The sequence below is a fragment of the Falco naumanni genome, unplaced genomic scaffold (genome assembly GCF_017639655.2).
Source record: "Falco naumanni isolate bFalNau1 unplaced genomic scaffold, bFalNau1.pat scaffold_69_arrow_pat_ctg1, whole genome shotgun sequence".
In the NCBI taxonomy this organism is placed as follows: Eukaryota; Metazoa; Chordata; class Aves; order Falconiformes; family Falconidae; genus Falco; species Falco naumanni.
Window position 1 is genome coordinate 117,329 of NW_024427561.1, and position 13,482 is coordinate 130,810.

At 50.9% G+C, this 13,482-nt stretch overlaps 1 pseudogene; it reads left to right on the forward strand.

Moving 5' to 3' along the window:
• Window positions 1-13,405, forward strand: part of LOC121082319 — a 41,908-nt pseudogene extending 28,503 nt beyond the window's left edge.
• The last annotated feature ends 77 nt before the right edge of the window (window positions 13,406-13,482 follow it).

Consider the following 13,482-nt stretch of genomic DNA (forward strand, 5'->3'; position numbering starts at 1 on the left):
CTGAGTGCCCTGAACTAACAGGATGCACTTTGGGGAGTCACTTCAGTACTTGTGTTGCCAGCTCTGTCTTTGGGGGTTTTGGTGTGCTTTGAGCAGTGATTTCCTTTCCATGGATCACCTTCTCCCTCCACCAAACAAAGCAGGCCGACAGTTGGTGGTGCCTCACTTTCCAAGACCAGCTTTTTCCTTTTCAGGCTGGTGGAGATGGAGGAGATTCTCATTATTATAGGGGCTGAGGGAGGGGAAATAGGATCTGCATCTATTTACGGTTGGTCTCCTTATTGAGATCACTTCTGTAGTGGTGAGTCATGGTGTGCCGTCCCCTCGGGTATCACGTTGCCGTATGCTGTAGCAAAGCCAGGGCGCAACAGCAGGAGTTTTTGTGCGCGATCATCATACATCCACCGTCTGTATTTTATGCCACCTGCCAGCTGCAGCCTGCCTGAGGCTGACATTAAGCCAGAAGTGTTGCAATATCGTGTTCACAGCACTGCATAGTTGCATTTCTGTCCTGGCAAGCATCCACGGTAGTTTTCCATGATCTGACTCAACTGCCATCTTATGGAGAACATGCTAGCCGCGGCAGACCGCTGGCTCCTGCCGTGTCCCAGGGCTGGTACGCCTATGTAGCAGTAGCCCCAAGGGTGAGTAGTGAAGTGTATCCTTTTAACCAGCAATTCTTTCTTCCCCCTGGGGTAGCAGGAATGTGAGGAACCTTTCCAACAGCCTATTTTCATTTCCCAGGAGAAATAACTCGCAGTATTTTCCAGTTGTATGGTCTGACATACAGCAGTAATGAAGGGAGAAATGACAAAGGTTTCCCAAAATAGTCATGGCCTTAACAATTTTTTTTAGCCGCAGAATAGTAGAATAATGTGTAACTGATGATTTCTTCTTGCCCTCTCCCTTTGAGTCAGTCTGGCGTGTAGCTTCACTGACAATACAGGGAAGCTGATTGTGGATGTACTGACCAAAGTTTCTGCCCAAATACATTGAATCCTGGAGAACGGTGATTTCATGTCAGAGATTTGAGTCTATTAACTGCTGGTGCAGGTTTTCTTGGGAGCGAGGATATGAGTGCAAGGCTCCATCAATAATGCTGCGTTAGGATTGTTGCAGAGAGCTGTGCGGATGCATGTGAATGGATGGGTTGTGTTGCTCGTCCGTAGGCTCGTTTCCTCTGATGCCTTAGAGCAGTCTCCTCTGACTGTGCCTTGGGATCCAGCAGCACCCTGGATGTAGGGAGATATGTCCCTTGCCAGGATCTTATTGCACCACTGACTGGCTTCCTGGAGCATGGCAGGACATCTGGTGAATTATACAGCGTACAGAGAGATCCCAGCAACACTGCAGCAATCACCGTGGTCTCGGTGGTGTTGGGCAAATCATCCCGCTGGGGCCTCGGCCGCTGGGAATAACACCTGCAGGGACCCATCACCACTCCCTCGCTGTTTGAAGATTTACGCTTGCAGGGTTCCCCCAGGTTCTTGCTGAAGCTGGATTTTTTTTGTGTAGTGGAAGTTCACCATTTTGGTGTTCGGTTTGGGTTATTTTGAGCCAGGATCACATTCTAGTGTCAGAGAAATGCCACGTGGGCACTGACCCAGCTCCAGTTCTGCTTCCGACAGCAGCGGTGATGCAGGAACGGGAGGAGGCCAGGGCAACTAGGGCTTTGTGTCATGGGCGATGTCTCATACCCCCTGTGGAGACCCGCAGGCAGCCGGAGCAGATTGCAAAGCCCTGATATTCCTCTTCTGCCAGTTGTTGCCTGCAAGCAGAGGGAGGCTTGGACAGTGAGCCCTGGCCGGGGTAGCCAGCTCTGACGGGACCTTGCCTTTGTTTGTGAGCTGGTTTACAGATCTCTTCTGCAATGATGAAGGCAGGCTTGGTTTTCTTTCTTTCTATCTTTGTAACTAAGAATGGAGAAATCCATTTGACTTGCTAAATCTCTTCTGATCTGAGAAAACGTGTTCACATGGCTGTAGTGACACAGGGGTATAAGGGAAGGTTTGGAGGGAAACCGTATCTTTTCTTTAGGTCAGCTGGCACTTCTGAAGAGATCCTTGATATGCTGAAGCCAGCCAGTTTAGGTCCTTTATTATAGCCCTAATTAAAAAAAAAACCAAAACAACAAACAAAAAACCAAAAACCAAGCCTTTACCAGGTGCTAGTAAAGGTAAGGGACTTAATTTTCTTCACAGCTGCTTCCAAAGTCTTACACATTTTGTAAGTGTTGTTTGCTCCTTGCTCGTCATTGATGCTCTAAATAAAGGCTTACAGGGCTGTGGTTGAAAACAAGAAATGTAACGTTTGAAGATAAATGGTTTGTTGTCTCCTGTCTTAGGAGGGAGATGTCTGGCCAAATTCTTCAGTTGAAATTTACGTGATCTTCAAACCCCGAGAAGCCAGAGTGTATCAACAGTCTACTGCGACATCTCAGGTACAGCTCCTTTCTCCTCCTCCTGCTACCCACAGCAAAGGCGAGGCACAAATACTCTCCCAGCCCAGTTGGTTCCCACGGAATTTCTAGTCGGGGCCGGTGGTCAGCAGGGCAGTGCCGGCACCTTCCTGCTGTCCCTGTGGCTCCCAGCTGGTCTGTGCAGAGCCAGGGCTCAGCGCGCCTGGCTCCGACCGCTGATCCCAGAGCAGCCAAAGCAGCGAGCTTTCATACCATGCATTCGTTGTGCTGCAAGGTGTTTGTAAAGGCAGAGAGGTACACAGCAGAAGAGCTTTGGTGGGCGAGCACTAAGCCCCTACAGACCTCCAGGATGAGCCTTTATTACGTGGATGCACCACTGGGCTCCTGAGGCGGTAGGAGCTGAGTGAATCGTGCTCCCTGCCCCTGGGTCACCTCCCGCTCTCCAGGCACTGCCAGACCGTAGGTGGCTGAGCCCTGCTGAGCGCAGGGTGTCTGTGAAAGTGCCACACGTGTGCTGCTGTCCCTGCGTGGGAATCGTCACCTCGTGGCTCAAGTCTATGCTTCATCTGGGTCGCGTGTTACAGGGCTCGCTGTCCTCAGCAGGGTGAGCACCCTCCCCAGAAGTCAGAGTGCGAGCAGTCTGCTAGACAAGCTTTATGCTCCTCCCGACTTACAGGAGTGCTGTCAGGTCTTTTTCTGGGAGCGGTTATCACTGACCCACCGAGTTATGCCGCCTTTGCCCTTACAGAGGTGATGGCCTTGCTGTGCTGGCACGGGGCAGGGAATGCTTGCAGCAAGCTCCGTGGTTCAGGTTACCTTGTCCTTCCTCTCCGTCCGTGTGGTGCTGCTTGAGGTGTTTTTCAAGAGTGGGAGGTCCCTGTCAGATTTCCATCCAGGGAACACTCTGGGTTTCCCCATCTAAGAGGAAGGAGGTGCGAGGCCCGTGGTCCCCAGCAGCCAGGCTCCCGTTCTGGAGGGTGCTGAGATCACTAACCCAGCTGCTTCGAGCCATTCCTTACTGCTCCAAGCTGACAGATACAAAGGCCATGAAACAGCTTTTTATTTATACGGTAACTGCGCAGGGTTTACTTGGCAAATGCCACCTACAGTAATTAACCAGGGCTCGTGTTAACAAACCGCCTTCCTGCCCGCCAGCTGCAGTTGTTAGAGCTGTGGAAGGAAAGGATTGATTTAAAAAGTTGCTCCCAAGGGAATCCTGGCTCAGCGCTGTGCTCCTGGCCCTGGGATTTTTGCTCTGGTGGTGGGGCTGTCCATCGCTTTGCTGTAGGGATCTCCAGGGGTTGTGCCTGGAGAGTTTTTGTTGTTGTTGTGGCAGAGAAATAGGAAAATTACTTACATGCAACCTGGGAGTTACAGGAAACAGAGCTGGGCAAGCGATCGGTGTTTAGAAAGAGGAGCCTGCTCTGGAAAAACCCTCGTGGTCCCTCAGGAGATCTGAACTCTTCCATGGGCCCCTTGGGAGAGGACCTCAAGGAGGTCACCTACCCCCCATCCCTCACAAAACAGAGCTGAGCCGCTGTATCGTCAGGGTGGAAACTGTCCCAGGGTGCAAAAAGAGTTTAAAGAAGAAACCAGTGATCTTTAACTAGGGAGTCATTAATTTTGCTTCTTGACGACTCTGAGCAGTGTGACTGCCTTCCTCGTGCATTTGCATGCCAGTCACAGATCCCTTTGGAGGACGATTTGCAGACAGTGTGTGCCCCTTGCAGGGAATATTTAGAAGCTCTGCCCTAGTGCAGCACTGTGAAATGTGCAGTTGGATCTCAAGCCCCACGGGGAAGTGGCTGGCCTCCACGTTTTTTTGCAGTTGCCTCCATAAGTTGCTTAGCCGAACACTTCTGGATCAGGTGATTTACAGAACTCATCAGCACTGTGCAACTTGCAAAGCCAGCAGTTAAGAAGTGGTTTGAAATTTGTTTTGTTTAAGCTCAAAATGAACTTTCTTAGTTATTCATGCAAATAAAGCCATGGCTCTTGAGTGCTGGAAGGAAGCACATGGTGGGGGGGCTCAGTCACCTAAAATTCTTTTTTTTGTTGTTTTTTTCTGGATATGGAAATGTACTGGGTTTCGTCTGATTTCTTCCAAAACCCATTTCTAAGCCACTTTTGCAGGGAGAAGCAAAATCCTAAATGCTGATCACTCCTTCACCTTGCCGTGTCCTACATCGTGTAAAACTGGATCTCTGTGTTGATGTGGTTGGATGAGAATCACATTCAAAACCAATCTCAAAACCTGGGGACGTTCTGTGGGCAAAAAAATGAGTGCCAGAAAGCAGCAGAAGTTAGGGACCTGGGAAACAGTTCTGTGCTGTTGGGCCACCCACACCCCTATTTCTTTGAATGCCGAGTTGTAATCCCTCCATGACGTGCCAAGGTGTTAACCCGACTGAGATCCGAATTCTCACTCCACAGAACCAGGTGTGGCTTTGGGACTGAGGACAAGGAGGCTGCGGCCCCTCCATGCCCTGGTCCATGTGCTCTGGGACATGCTGTGGTGGGAGCATCACACGGTCCCAGCCCGGGGTACCCAGGCCTTGGGCAGCGGCTGGGTGCTCCTGGAAGCCCCAGCTGCTAGCGAGGAGCAGGACATACTCTCTTTTTTCTTTCTTTTTCTCTCGGCTGTCCTGAATGGTCTGTATTTTACTCTGCTCCTCCTCCTTTCAGGAGAGCGCTCTCTGAGGTTCACCTGGAAGGAGAGAGCGTAAAACTCCGAGGGTTTCCTAAAGTTCCAGCATCAGTGTAGGGGAAGAAGAAAGGATAGCTTCCGCAGACCTTCCAGGAGAGGCTGAGGGCCTGCTGCAGAAGGGAAAGAATGGCCCCTAATTTTTTTTGATGATAGTGGCCATGGGACATGCCTCACCCATGATTATGGACAAAACTTGTCCCTTGGAAATCTTTGTCATTTCCTAAGAGCTCTGATGGTTTAGAATGTCAAGTTTTTAATGAAAATTAAGCCACATATGATGCAAGATGGAAAAATCTTCTGAACAGCGAGCATCCAGTACTGCCTCTTTTCGGGTGTCTGTGCAATAGAAGTACACAGCCCTCTGATGCGTGCCTGAGCTGTGAAGTGTAACTCATCTCTGCTGTCAGCTGGGCTTCGGCTGGATCCACTTAAAACCCACTGAATTCAGCAAAAGCTCCCTAGCTCTTCCTTTCTGGCTTTGGACGTGATCAAACATCCCCGTGCCACGGTTGCAAGCCCAAAGTCAGGGATCACTGAAAAGGCTGTTCCAGGAGGGTTTTTTCCGAGTTGTGATCTAGTCACACGTGGGCTGCTCTTTGCAATAAGAAGTTGGTTTGGACATTCTGGAATGACTAAGCAGCAGACTTTTATAAAAAAAGAAACCAACTTTCAGTCCCTAAGCTTTAGTTAATGGTGGGTGTCACACAAAAGGAGCTCAAAGGGTAGAGGCATAGTTTTGCACAAAAGCCACAGTGACGGTTGTGTACAACTTCTGGGGCTTTCTTCTGCTCCTTGTGCTACTCGCTTTCCGTACAAGAGTAGAATGGGATGGCAGGGTGACCTAAGCCAAAATCTGAGCTAGAATTCAGGCACTTTAGGCTGCTCCAGTGGTTCAGGAAAGCCTTCAGACTGAAAGATCCTGCACTATGCCATCTTAGCAGACTTAAGGAAGAAAATGAGCATCTTGGAGTTCAGCTGTAAGCCTTGTGGTCTCAGTTGCCTTTGCAGCAAGGGGTATGTGTGTTAGCAGTACACTTAGAGCTTATCTGGTTTCAGTAGCGAGGAGGCTGGTTTTCCGTAACTGCTCGGCATGCTTCAGGTGGGGCGTCTTTACAAAGCTGAGCTCTTGGTTTGATGGTGGGAACAGGTGAGTGCTGCTCGCTGGAGACCGTAAAGCCCTGTCTTAACAAGGCGCTGCTGCAGGCGGTGAGCCCTGGAGCGCCCCGGTACGGAGCCCTACGTTAGGCGCAGGTGGTGGCTGAGATGCTCTGCCTGCTTGAGGCAGCGCTCGGGTGCGCGCGTCGCTGTCAGCAGGCTGCTGGGGTATCGCTGTCAGCAGGCTGCTTTGCCTTGCTTGGGCTCATACTTCTCAGCTCCTGTGCGGTCGTCTTCGATTGCAGCGATACAGACAGCAGATTTTTCTCTCCGGCTCTGTTTTGTGAGCTTTGTGCCTTCTCTGAATGGATTTCAAAGCTCGTTTAAGTGCATGGGAAGGAATTCAGAAATCATGTTTTATACGCAGCATCACTTTCTGAGGGTGCAAACTGATTGCTAAGTTACAAACTAGCCCAAGGGCTCCGTCAGAAGTTAGAAACCAGCCACAAATATTCTGTGTAAATCTTCTCGCAGAGCACCTAGTGCTGGTGCCACCCAGCCCGGAGTCAGGGACTAGCACTGAGGCTGCCTGGAAAATCCAGGCGAACCGAAGGAATTCTGCACTGACATGGCAACCTCTCCCCAGGCCGTGAGACCAGGCTGCCCCTGCACATCAAAGGGAGCAGCATAGGGCCCCAGCTCCGCTTCAGCTTTGACCAGCTGGACATCGGGAAGGTTTCTGTTGGATCAGCCCACAGCTATGAGGTGAGCAGTGGGGCTTGCTGGGGTTGGGGTGGATCCTGATGGCCCCTGGCAGCAGTGAGCTTTGTGGACCTGCTGGATTTCTGGCAACACAGGCAGTTATGTGCATGGATTATTTGATGTAAGTTAAATGTGGGAGTTTTTGCAGAATCTGGATAGTTTTGATGGGGTCTGAAAGGTGCGTATGTTGTCCACAAAGCCCCGATCCCTGCGTTTTGGCAACCTCCCTTTGAGATCAGCTGGGAGGCTTCGTGCAGAAAATCCAGCCCTTGACACATGAAAGCAACACCGGCTCAAAAAGGTCAGGGGCTTTTGTTTCAGCCCTAGATGATGCACCCAGGTTTCAGCACCCTGGTACCCTGGCGGTGAAAAAGCAGCTGGCACAAACATGTTGTGTTCCGACTCGAGTCCATTGCAAACACCTTTCAGTGAAGCGCATCCAGCTGGTTCCTGGCGCCGGAGGGAAGCCGGGCAGCCTCCCCGCGCAGAGCTGCCCGCGCAGGCACCGGGAGCGCTGTCCCTGCTGACCAGCCTCCTGCCACCCTTCAGACCTGGTGCCCCTCTGGCTCTATGAACAGAGCAGGGCAGTTCTGGAAATAAAGCAAAGGAGCTTTCTGCGTATTTGCCTCCCCCCGCCGATTGTGGCAAGTTTTCTCAAAATAAAAACCGCAAACAAAAAGATACAGCGACGGAAAGAGGTAGAAAATGAGGCAATACATCATGCCAGACACTTTCAAAAGCTTGACTTTTACAGGGAAGGACATGTTAAGGTGTTTTCTTACCAAAATACTGTGCGCTGTATGCATTTTTGAATGCTGATTCTTTATTGATTCTATATATATCCATTTATTGGTTTCATTACTGGAGAAAATGTGCATAAGTAGATGATACTGTAAGTGCTGTATTAGTAGCCAGACTGGAGGTAAACCTCAGTGTAGGATCCCTAAGTGCAATTTGTAATGAAGGTGTAAAACATATGAGTAGTTTCCAAGTTACCAGTGCAGAATTTGAATACATGAATGTTTTCAACAGCAGCTACAAAATTTAAAAAAAAAGGGCTGTACCTCTGCTTCTGTCTCAGTTTTTCTGACAGGTTTTGTGAGGACAAAACTTAGGGAAAATAACTGCCAAGCAGGTAGATAAGTCCACAGAAATGGCAGGATTTCACCTGCAGCCTTCGGAAACTGTAGAGCTTTGCTTTGGGTAGGTTTGGTGACCACCAGTGTGCTGATACTCACAGGCAGGCGTGGGCATTTCTTGCTGAATCTCAGCAAATGCTGCAGGATTGTGTAGCTTGTTGGAACAGTAAATAACGGTAAATTAGTAGATGATGGCTGTGAATATTTATGAAAGAGATTCTTTAGAGCAGGTGGAGCTGCTATGCCCCTCACTCTCATCCTTTCTTGACATGTCTGGTTGAGCAGAGACAAAGAGACTCTCAGATTAAAGAAAAGAATAAAATGCGCCTCACTGACGTACCCTAGCAGAGTCGGGGAGTGCTGCTGAAGCTGGTTATAGGGCTGTCCCGAGGTATTTTCTACATCCAGTAAACTTGCTGGCTGTAATGGGAGCTGAATGTGTTTTGCCCTTGGCAGGACTGGGCTCATCTGGAGCGGGAGCAGTTAGGTGACGATTCGCTAGTAATGCTGCGACCGCCCTTTGCTGCTCTTTGGGGCAGGTCTGCATCGCCTTGGTGATGCTGAGCACATCCTCAGCCCTGCAAGTCCAAGCGGACTGCTCTGTGCCAGTGGAATAAACCCAGAGTGACTCTGTTTATGTGAAGTCATCACTGGGTTTTTTTGCATGCAAAAACCCAAAGGCAGAAACTGTCCTGCTGTGTTTTCTTTGGCTTCAGCCAAGCAGCAGCACACAGCATCTTCTGCCTTTTGTAGAAGTTTAATTAGAAAACAAATCAGCCTTCTGTAAGGAAAGAAAATTCCTCATGTATTTCCATTTTGTTTTCTTGCTGCTGCAGGTGGTCCTGTTTAACAAAGGAGTCATCGATGCCCCCTTCAAGTTGGTCCCTCCAGCGACCGCTCAGGGCTCCTGCTTCTCCTTTCTCCCCCAGGAGGGCATCGTTTTACCAGATGGCCTCCAAGTCATCCAGATCTCCTTCAGTTCCACCGCCCTGGGGCAGTTCACAGAAGAATTCCGGTTCAGTGTGGATGGGTCCCCTGAGCCCGTGACCTTGACCGTCAGGTGAGGAGGGTTACAGGAGCCTGGGGGGTGCCTCCACAGTAATTCCCACTGCAGACTCCTCTCCTCGAGATGGCATCTGTCTCCTTGCTTTCTGTCTTGCCTTTGTTTCAAGGATCCCTGTCCAGCCCTTATCTCTCATTCTCCAGCCCCACAACTCAAGCTGTTTGTTTCAAATGCTTTTGAGATGCCCACCCACCGGGGCAAGCCGAGCCTCCCTCTTCAGGGGGGGTTGTGCACTGGATTTAGTTCTCCAGAGAGGAAAAACTCCCAGATCTTTTGAGTGGAGGTGAGCTGGTTGGTGGGACACGGGGCTGCAGAGGAAGGAACAGCGGTGGGAGCGCAGGTGGTTCCTCTCCTACCTTGTGCTCCTTCCTGCTCTGCGAGGACCCCGATCTCCCTTCAGAAGCACTATTGGCAGATGTGGCTGTTGCCATAAAGACTGCCCTCTTCCCCCGTTCTCTTGCAAGCTGTGCTGTTACCGGCTGTAGCGCACAGGGCTCTGGGCTGGCTGCTTGGCCGAGCCCTCTGGGCAGTCCTTCAGGTCTGACTTCCTTGAGCACAGCTCCTGTGTGCTCAGCAGAAACGGCAGTTATTTCCCCCCTCGCTGCAAGGCTCACCCTTGGCAGTTTCCCAGTGTGAGACCCAGGTGTGGCTGGTTTGGAGGCAGTTTTCTATCGTCTTTTGGCAAGTGCTATTACGGAAAGCATGTCTGCTCCCTTTGCTCCATCCAGAGTAGGATGCTGGGGCTCGGGAGGTTAAGTCTGATTACGTGAGGTCCTTGGAGAGGGAACCTCATTGTCAGAAGGGATTTGCTACCTAACTTGTTCTCAGGAACTAATTCAGCTCCAGGAATCAAGAATTAGCATGGGATTGAAACTCCTGAAAGTCAGATTTTGAGTGCTTTTTGATTGTGCAGTCAGAAGATGCCCAAACCATAGGTGATTACTCTTTACTTGGAAACAGACCTGACGAGGTCCTGAACACTTGTTCTTTTGCTGTTTAGAAAGGGATGCTGGAACTGGGACACCACGGGTGAGTGCAGGTCCCTCCTGCGGGAGGCTGGGGTCTGTTCATGTGTACGAGAGACCCGGTGGCAGTCCTGTGAATAAAACTAGAAGGCACGGGTCACTGTGCTCCTTGATTTGTATTTGTTTTTTTCACCAAGAGGCAGAGCTGGCATTGATTGGCATCAACCATGAAATTAATGAATGTTGTGCAGCTTCAAGTGCTGATTTCAGTGGATGTTGGTGAGTTTTGGAGTTTGGAACCTCTCTGAATTTAGGGATGGGCGAGCTGGTGTGGTGGCTTCAGGACACTCGTGTTCGGTGGTGCAAACAGTCTTGCTCTTGGATGTGTCAGCTGGTGCACTGGTGACAAGCTGATACTTTCCTCCAAGATTCAACCATCCACTGTGTAGAACTTGTGCTGCGTTTCTCAGTAGATGTCTGGGGCTCCTGTGGATTCGTGCCTCAAATTCCTGCACGCGTAATGATAGTGTTGAATAAGGTCTGAGGAAGATGTCCATGTAGCCCATGGAAAGGCCAGTTCCAGCAAAGAGATACCAAAGCAGGGAACCTGTGGCTGAGAGGGCTAGTTACAATGAACCTGCTTCTGCATGGACAGCTCTGCCCGTCACATGACAGATGGGGAAACTGAGGCACAGAGCCATCACTTGTTGAGGGTCCTTCACTGGGCCAGCAGCAACCTGGGGGTGTACCCTGCCTGCCCTGGTGCCCTGAGCCACCTCAGCAGCTGCCACCTGCTGACCACGTTGCTTTGGCTGCCTCCTGTGCACAGGGATGCTGTGCCGAGCGCAGGGGTGACGGCTTGATTTGAAGCCCACTGTGCTGCTGAGACCAGCTTCTATCCGTCCCGGTGGTAACGAAAGCCGAACGCTTTGCAGTTCTTTTTGACCAAGCCAGTTCCTCCTCTGCCTTTGTCCTTACAGGGGCTGTGTCATCGGACCGACTTTCCCTTTGAATGTACCTTCCCTCCATTCGGCGACGTCTCCTTTGGTGAGTGTGCCCTGGGCTTGGACCGCCGGTGGGGAGGTCTGTGCCTTACTGAAATGAAGCGCTTTGGGAGCGTCTGTCGCTTGTGTTCCTCCACAGCAGCCTTCAGGGTGTTAGAACCAGGGCTGCCGCTTGCTCAGGTGGTGTTTTGCTGCCGTGAGATCCAACAGGACCAAAGGAATAGAAAGTCAGTATTTTTCTGGTGCCCTCAGAGCCTGCTCAGCCCCAACCTCCCAATCCTTGGCGGCAGAATGATGGTGAAAGCCCTTGTCCCAGAAGGGCCCAGGGGATGGGGCTGCAGGAGAGAGAGTTGGAGCCACACGCTAGCCTGTGGCTGCTCAGGGCGAACGTTCCTGTTGCAAGGCGAGGACACCACTTACCCACTTGACCTTTAGTGTGAGCTGTTAATTTGTGCTGTGAGGGCTCCTCGTTATCACCTGCCCGGTAATAAGCCCAGGCAGTAGCTCGGCATTGGATTGGGCAGTGATGTCTCCAGAGATGTGGGCTCCTCCTCCTTGCCCAGCCGAAGCACTGCTCCACTGACGGAGCCGGTGGCTGAGCACCCAGAGCATCTCCACTGAAACGCAGATTCTGATTCTCCATCTCGAGTCTCAGAGAAAAGGCTTTGTACTGAGATGATCTAAAGTTTACATGTGAAATCAATTGTGGATTGATTGAAGGGCCATGATCATTCTGTGCCCAGGATGCCTCTGTGGTTTCGTGCTGTTCATGGACTTTCTAGGAAAACTCGATACTTTCCCTGAGCCACTGCCCCCTCTCCCTGCATCACCACTCGGCCACTTCTCTGCTTCCTTTTGAATAAATAAACCCACAAGAAACGCACCGTCAGAAATGCGGTTGTGTAATAGGAGATTCATCCTACTTAATCTGATTTCATTAACAAGGCCTTTTCAGCTGAAGGCAGCTATTGTATTTTTGCTTCTTGTCACTGTGCTGCTGGCTGTTGTCTGCATCTGGTGACTTGGGTCCCATTTGGGGCTGTGCAGTGGGTCAGTCGGTGCATGTCCTTTCTGTGCCCCACCCCCGCCTCCCTGCCGGAGTAATTGCTGGCGGTGGGCAATGGTCACTGCTGCTGGGCACAGAGAAACTATCTGCTGTGTCTGCAGGTGGTTTTCCTCCCTGTCTTTATTCAAATAGCACTTGGTAAGCAGGGCATGGGAGGTGTCTTCTGGCAGAGCTGGTGTCCGCTCCAGACCAAGCTGCGGGCTGGTGTCCTGCCTCTGCAGAACAGCCACCCCCTCACCCAGTGTGGTTGTACCACTGGTTTTCCGTTGTGGAAAGCAAGTGTCAGAGCTGAAGTGATGTCAGGCTTTGTGGGCAGTAATCAAAGGCAGTGTGGATGTGATGTCCCCGTGTGTTAGGTAAGGTGAGACACAGTTCCTGCTCATTTCTAAGGAAGCATCAGGTTTGCCTGCAGTGAGGTGGGCTGAGTTGTCATGTGCTCAGTCTGGTTGCCCCAAAACAGGAGATGCCTTAAGGGTCCTGCCTAGAGAAACTGCATTAGAGTGCAATGCATCATGTTGTAGTGCCCAGTTTCATCCTTTCTTTTCCTGACATGACAATGCCCTACTTTCATATATTGAAAACTGGGGGAATGTTCATGGAGTTAATGGGAGATTTTACAGGCTGAATTTTCAGAATAAATGCTCTGTCTGGATGCACACTGATCAGTGAGAAAGAGTTGGGGCTGGTTTGGGGGCAGGTGAGAGAGCTCCTCACAGGTAGAGACAGCTCTTCAGCACCAACGGCACTGCCCATTGCCAAGGAAGCAAGCTGTGCCATCCATGGAAAAAGCAACTCCAGTCACAACTCACTCCTCCCTGAGCTTCTCCATTACCTCTCATTCACACTGAAAAGAGATAAACAACAAGCACCGGTCTGTCCTAACAGGAGAGTCACACCAGGAATCACGGGATAACTGGGGACTTAACTGATATTTGTCTCACCTTCCCAGGCTTTCCTCGCACCCTGCCGTGTCGCCTCACTAACACCTCCTTGGTTCCCATGACTTTCAACCTTCGCATCCCTGGCGATGGCTCAGGACAGCGCAGCGTCACCAGTTTTGCTCAGATATCAGACAACACTTGCCCGTCCTGGAGGAAGGGAGCCCAACATCACATCAAGCCAACTGAATTCACCATAATGCCCTGCAAGGGGACCATCCGCTCCCAAGGAGCCCTGGGTATCCAGGTATGGCACGAGCCCGGCCATACGTGCTTCAACAGTGGAGCTGAAGCTTCGCTGGTGCGCAGGAGGGCTGTAGTGCT